Genomic DNA, 6360 nt, shown 5'->3' on the forward strand with positions numbered 1-6360 from the left:
GGGCTGTGTGGGTGTGGGCGCACACGTGTCAGTCCGTATCTTAGACTCCGTTCTATACACGCACGGATCCAAAGAATGAACGTGTTCATTCCTTGGATGGATGACTGAATCCGCCCGTGCATTGAATGGAGTCTATAAAACGAGCAGACACGCAAGAGAGACTCAATTTCTGCCAAGCCGTTGGTTCACCCAATGTACGTATAAAATAACGCTCACTGTTCGCAGTGGCCATGAAATAAATGTTTTTGTCATTTATTTGGATCTGTTATGTCATGAACAGCGCCCGCTATTTTAAGTTATTCACACATAGCACTTTTTTTTTTATTTTGCCCTTATATTGTCCTTTGTATTAAAATCAATGTGTAGTGTCCAATTATGTGTTTTCTTCTTTTCTTACACCTAGGCAAAAGCATTTTTATTCAGTGTCACAGTTAGGACAGTGAGCTGCGGAACCTTACTCCAACCACTAGGTGTCACACTTACCCACAGCACAGCTGCAGTCAAAACCAGGTTCAGCCACACACACACACACACACACACACACACACACCTCTATAGTCTTAACTTCCCTTTAGTTTTAGTTAGTGTCTGGCTTCAGGTTAGGCTGGACATGTTTAGCTTGTTCTCCAGAGCTAGTGACTCAACTTCCATGAGTTGCTAGACTTCACCCCCAGGGAAACCGGAGACAAGGAAGTCTCACCCCTTACCTATGCCATAAATTTTTCTAGTTTCAGGACAGTCAAACACCTAAAGAGAGGAATACTAAGGCTGTACCGTAGTAGAGCACAGTGCAAGTTAGCCGCTCTCTACTGCCTTATGCTTGTCTGAGTAGGAAGGATACTACTAGCTAGCTCCATCCAGTGTCAAAGACCTGGGACTCGTACTACCCCATTAGGATGGAAACCCGACACTAAGAGGCAGAAGGCGGTCAGATGAGGTAACTGAGACTCAACTATATGAGAGTACGAGGATTCTCTTCAAGGCACTATATATAGACACTTTATCACATCCCGGCAGAGTACTCACTACATTAGGCAAGGGGCCCTAATATTCAGTCCCTGACACCTGCTACTATTTTCTTCTTCTATCAGTTCCTGTTACTAATTTTTGCACTTAGTACCTGAGCACTGTTTGATACTCCTCCTCTTGCACTAAAAGATACCTTTTTTAAGTAAAGTTGAACGTTGGTAAAGTCAGACTGTCATCTCTACAGCTGCACCTGCACCTATACTCCACATCTCACATTAGTCCTAACCAAGCAGGTTCAATACCAGTCCCAGCAACCTGGGCCATGGCAAATGGACCTTTTAATTAAAGACACACCCAAAAGGGCCATCTTTGACCTGAACTAGAATAAGGTTTAGTATCTGTTCTGATCAGTTAAATATCTGATACATCCCCTATCTGGGGATTGTATGTTAAATGGATTTTTAGAACAGGGAAATTAAAAGAGCGCTTGCTCTGTCCTCTCCAGGCATTGACCTGGTATTGCAAGACTTCCAGGTTCAGTGCAAAAAAAACAAAACAAAACACTAGAATACTGTTCCAATGGTCGTTATTGCAATGACGGGCATTGGAACATGCTAAACCCTGGCTGTTTGATACTCAAAACAACGGCAGTTATTTTGAGTATCAAATAACGACCATTGAAAATGATTGTGCAAAGGAGGAAGTTAGGTGAAGGTCTTTAGCAGAGTGAGTGTAATTCACAGGCAGTAAGGTAAACAGAGATAAGAGAGGAGATGAGACAAAGTATTTACAGTAGAGCAGCTCCCAGTGATTCACAGGTTAAGGTCTTCTCTGATCATAGTCATTCACTTTTTCTCCAACTGGCATATACCACTGACTTTTTTCAGCCACAAATTTCTGCTGAATTTGCTGCACAAACATCTCTAGTTCAGTCTTTCAATACTCATTCACCAACTATACAAACTTCCTATCTATGGTGCACCAAAGGTTAAAGGGGTACTCCAGCGTGGGGGCTATTTTTAGCTCTGGCCGGGGAGGAGGTGGCTGAAAGAAAAGACATCCGCTCACCTCCCCGGATCCCACCTCCCCGGGATCCCGCCTCCTTCACTGAGTTGCTGAGCGGACCTGAGACGTCACGTCTCGGGCCCGCGTCAGACACCCGGAAGCGGCCGGGAACGTCTTTTCTTTCAGCCACCTCCTCCCCGGCCAGAGCTAAAATTAACCCCCATGCTGGAGTACCCCTTTAATAGCCCCTATCTGTGTCCCTCACAGTAAGTATGGGTGGGCTGGGGGAGTAAGTAGGTCTATCACCATTAAATGGGTTATCCAGCCTTTTTTTTTTTTTTTTTTTTTTTTTTTTTATATATTGCTTCCCTGTTGGTAAACACAGTAAACATGTTATGCTTCCCTTTCCATGCTCCCAGGTGTCCCATTTAGCCTCTGGTGTCCCCACTAACTGCAGCTCAGCTACTTACGAGACAAACCCAGGATTGACAGCCTGCTTAGCCAATCACTGGCTGCAGCACTGTCCCATCTCTGCCAGTGATTGGCTGAGCAGGCTGTGACTCCTATCACTGTCTGAGATGGGACAGTGTCGCATCCAGTGATTGGCTTATCAGGCTGAAACTCCTGAGACAAAATTAGTCTCTGAAGTAGTGGGGCTGAAGTCAGCAGGGGGGCATTGGCCACACCGGAGAGGAATCGCAGAGAGACAAGCATATCATGTTTACCAACAGGACAGCAATATCTAGAATAAATTTTAAATGGGGACTAAACCCTTTAACCCCTTAGTGACCGCCAATATGCCTTTTCACAGTGGTCACTAATGGGCTTTATTCTGATAAATAAATTTGCATTGGAATGCCCTGCTGACCCCCCTGCAGCGGCAGAGCGGGGGATCAGCTGTCAGTGTGACAGCTGATCTCCCTCTGTAACTACCTGCAGCGGCAGACCCTCCGCTCCGGGTAGTTTAACCCATTAAATGCCACTGCCAAATCATGACAGCGGCATCTAACGGGTTCTGGTGGCTGCCGTGGGATACTCACGGATTCCCCCAATGGTCTCCATGGTAATCCTGGGGGCCTGTTGAAGGCCCCTGGGCTTACCATGGAGATGCCATCATGCTAACAGGCATGGCTGTGCAGATTGCCTGTCAGCATGTTGCATAATACAATACACTGCACTACAGTAGTAGTCAAAGATCACTATTTAGTATTACACTAGTGTAAAAAGAAAAAAAAAAGTGCACCAAAACACCCCCCCAGCCCCCCTCCCCCATAATAAAAAATGCACTACATTCCCTATACATTATAAAACGTTACATAAAACAGATCAAAATCCTACAAATCACGTCCATAACGACCCAATCTAGAAAACTATCAATAATTATATTGCACGACATGCTGTAAAAAAAATAGCACCAGAATAGCTGTATTTTATCAATCTGCTTTAGAAAATATAAAAAGGATCAAAAAGTCATATATATTTAAAACTTGGTGTCAATAGAAACTTCACAGCTTCCTGCAAAAAGTAAGCCTAAAACCAGCTCTTTTGCGCAAAAGATAAGAACGCTATCGATCTTGCCATGTGGCGACAGTTTGAGTTTATTTGCTAGGAAGATAGTTTAAAAAACCTACACAAATTTGGTATCATAACCGTAGTCACCCAGAGAATACATTAGGGGACATTTATCAAAGGGTGTAAAATTTAGACTCGTGCAAACTGCCCACAGCAACCAATCACAGCTCAGCTTCCAGCTCTTGTGAAAGGAAAGCTGAGCTGTGATTGGTTGCTGTGGCCAGTTTGCACTAGTCTAAATTTTACACCCCTTGACAAATCTCCCCCATTATGTTATTAGTGACCGCTGATACGGCTTTTTACGGCAGTCACTAATGGGCTCTATTCCGTTGCCATCAGCTTTTTATTTCAATGGCAAAGAATAGTGTAGTGGTGCCGGTAAGGCCCGCAGCCCCCTCCTATCAGCTACCTGAGGGTAGCTGAGGGGTTAGGGTAGAGTGTAGGGTCAGTCCCGGCTGGTCTCCGCACTGGCGATCACAGTTATTAACACTATAACGGCGGCCACCGGTAACAGGCATTGCCGGCGCAGCTGAACGCTTTCATCTCTTCAACGTTAATCCACGGTGAGAGATGAAAACATGTCCCCCCCGTCCCCAGGATTAACCCTAGTGACCTGGTCACTGACCCTCCCTAGGCGGCAGTCTTATCCAAGATGGCCACCGCTATTACTGTGAACAGACTCTGTTCAGTGATGGATTCCTAAAAGTGATCAAAGCTCCATTCTCTCCACCACTGGAGGTGGCAGAGAGCATGGGGCAATGATCGGGGACCACCAGGTGTGGTCCAGGTACAAGCGATCGGCGGTATATACTATATACCGTTGATTGCTTGTTCCAAATGCTGTCGGCACTTTATCTCCTGTCATCAAAGTCAAGTACCCTGGATTACCCGTAACCACCCTGATTACTCATAACCACTCCAGTCAACCTGTAACCAGATTGCCCGTCACCACCCCAGATAGCCAGTAAATACCCCTAGTTTCCCCATAACCAGGGCTGATTCTAGCTTTTCTGCCGCCTGAGGCGAGAACTGACAAAGTGCCCCCCCCCCCCCCCTCAACTGGGCGATATGGCCAAAAAATAAAATCTCTTTTTTTTTATTTTGAGACAATTCTCGATTTAAATCTAGATTTTCTATTTTTATGTTAAATAAGCAGAAAAAATACACCAAGACACAGAGGAAGCAGTATAGCAGCTGTACTTGAATGAACGGAAAAATTGCATTTCAGCATTATATCCCTGTTCCCCCACATTCCCCCTACAAGATTATCATACCCCCTGCCCTCCTCACATTCCCTGTAATATTACCATGCCCATAGTGCCCCTCACATTCCCTGTAATATTAGCATGCCCATAGTGCCCCTCACATTCCCTGTAATATCACCATGTGCATAGTGCCCCTCACATTCCCCATACAAGAACTCCAGCACTCCCAGGTCCCCCCATTCAACACGATTAATGCCTCAGCTGAGTGTCCTATCCTGTGACCCAACAGCAGTCTAAACTGCAGGGACCTCAGAGCAATAGTCAGGGAGGAAGATCCAGGACAGGCACAGTGCAGCATCGCAGTGTGTATGGGACAGCACTATAGATAACAGTGTGCGCCATGCGGTGACCAGATTTTTTAACTGTGAGCCAATATGGGCCCCCTGAGAGCTTCAAAACAAACAATCTGCAACTGCTGACCTCTGACCTCAGGAGCCAGAGAAGAGCCATAAAACGGGCTGCTCTGTTAACTCTTTCAGTACTGCAGAATGTAAAGTATTACTGTGCATCACTTACATTCTGCAATACAGAAAGAGTTAACAGCAGAACATGCCTCTTCTCCTGCTCTTGCACTATGCTGAGGTCAGCTCGGAGTTCGGCAGTGCACAGAAGACATAATATAGCGTCCCCGCTGCTGTTAACTTTTTCTTTTCTACAGTGTGTAAGTTATGCAGAGTATAATAACTCTGCATTATTGAAGGGGTTAACAGCAGGAGACACTATATCTATGTCTTATGTGATGTGAATACCTGTGAATATGAGGCTTCCAGTGCCTCCTTAGAGCTTCTCATGAGGCAACTGACAGGAAATACGGCTGGGCACTGAGCCGTAACTAGTTGTAATGATAAGGACACAGGACTCTGATGCCGCCCCCCTCAAGGGCTGTGTTATCTGCCGTCTGAGGTGAACACTTCACCTCGCCTCATGGCAGATACGGGCCTGCCCATAACCACCCCAGATAGCCAGTAAACACCCAAAGATTGCCTGTTACCAAAATGACACTCCTTCCCTTCTGAGCCCGGCTGTGTGCCCATACAGTGGTTTATGCCCATTTTACTCAGGAAAACCTGCATTACAAATTTTGGGGTGCGTTCTCTCATGTTGCTTGTGAAAACAAGATACTTTAATCTAAACAAATATATTATTGGAAAATGTCTATTTTCTATTTTATTTCGGCCTAATGGTGAATACTTTCTTCAAGCCCCTGTAGGGTCAAAATGCTCCTTATACCTCTAGATTAATTCTTTAAAAAGGCGTGTAGTTTCCAAAATGGGGGCCACTTATGGGGGTTTCCAGTATACAAGCCTCCTAAATCCACTTAAAAAAAGAACTGGTCCCTTAAAAAAAAAAAAAAAAAAAAAAAAATCAGTTTTGGAAATTTCATGAAAATTTGATAATTTGCTGATACATTTCTAAGCCCTGTAACACCCTAAAAAAGTAAAATATGTTTGCAAAATGAACTCAGAAAAACATATTGTTAATGTGACTTCGTAACTAATTTATGTCATGTGACTTTTTTTTTTTTAGAAGCAAAGAATTTCAAAGTTCG

General features: G+C 44.6%; 1 non-coding gene across 1 annotated transcript; it reads left to right on the forward strand.

Annotated features, from left to right (window-relative positions):
- Positions 1-1332: 1332 nt before the first annotated feature.
- On the forward strand, positions 1333-1519 carry LOC138787672 (U2 spliceosomal RNA). Its single transcript, XR_011362431.1, has one exon. It is a non-coding gene; the product is annotated as a U2 spliceosomal RNA (small nuclear RNA).
- The last annotated feature ends 4841 nt before the right edge of the window (positions 1520-6360 follow it).

The sequence above is a fragment of the Dendropsophus ebraccatus genome, chromosome 3 (genome assembly GCF_027789765.1).
Source record: "Dendropsophus ebraccatus isolate aDenEbr1 chromosome 3, aDenEbr1.pat, whole genome shotgun sequence".
In the NCBI taxonomy this organism is placed as follows: Eukaryota; Metazoa; Chordata; class Amphibia; order Anura; family Hylidae; genus Dendropsophus; species Dendropsophus ebraccatus.